Source organism: Zingiber officinale, chromosome 5A (assembly GCF_018446385.1).
Source record: "Zingiber officinale cultivar Zhangliang chromosome 5A, Zo_v1.1, whole genome shotgun sequence".
Lineage (NCBI taxonomy): Eukaryota > Viridiplantae > Streptophyta > Magnoliopsida > Zingiberales > Zingiberaceae > Zingiber > Zingiber officinale.
This window is the reverse complement of record NC_055994.1, coordinates 8,216,074-8,217,226: the sequence shown is the minus strand read 5'-3', so window position 1 is coordinate 8,217,226 and position 1,153 is coordinate 8,216,074.

Sequence of the window (1,153 nt, the reverse complement as noted above, 5' to 3'; positions counted from 1 at the left end):
CATCACTTCTCTTGGGCACATCTCCCAATCTACTTCCGGTCAACCCTAGTGCTAGTCGGGCTATCGCTAGAGGACAACACTATTAGAGAATCATAACCATTTATCAGAGATTAATGTCTATTCGTTAGAGAATATTATGATATTCTACCACACGCAAGCCATAGAACCTTCCTTTGCTCAATGGAAGTCCGTCGTACATCCTACGTCATCTGACATACTCTGACACCCGATATTTTCTGACGACTCATTATCACGGAGGTTATGTGAGGCAATATAAAAAAATGGAGGTTATTTCCGTTGGTAAGATATGCGCGCACACATGTATATATATTACAATTCTATTTTTTTTTTTTTACATTTTTTGCTTGATTTTTTTTTTTCTGATTTGAACATCGAATGATCCGTGCCAAAGACCTCTTCCATGATTCTCGTTCTAACGTCTCCGGTGATCTCTATGTGGTGTGTGCTGGTTCATAGGCACCACTTTTAACGTATCCTTCCTACTCTCTTCAAAGATCTAAAACCCTGCAATATATTTTTTGATCAATCCTCTCTTCATCAACATTGTTCTCCTCAACGTCGACTCCTCTTTTAAACAGGACCCGTATAAATATTCTAGACTAGAAGAATGGCAGCTAGCAAAAACCATACAGCAATACAAACTTATGCAGAGGCATAAATTCACGACGAGTCGGTGTGAATCATAAGCCGAGGGCTACCACACCATGCAATTCAAGCAGTAGCAAGGCCTGGCCATGCACTGCCACAACACGTTGCGTAGTGCACGGGTGAGTGCGCTCCCCACTGTTACCCTACCCTGCGAGCAAGCTCACTGACATCATCCTACGTCGTAGACAAGCTGTCGAGAAAGGTAAACTAGAGCTTAAGCTTTGTCCTTGATTCCTTGCTTCAGCACTATGTGTGTCAAGTTTAGTTTAGACGGTGGTAAGTAATTTTTGGAGAAAATTAATTCATAGAAAATGATCATTCTATTCTCTGCTTCCACATGAATAAAGGAATAAATGATCAGGAGACCTCTCCTCACGTCACAAGGAGACTTAGCCACGACATGAGTCACGAGCATGCGATAGCAGGCTGGAAATGGTGCTTACGGGTTCGTTACCGACTGCCACGTCGTCGAGGCGATAGAGTA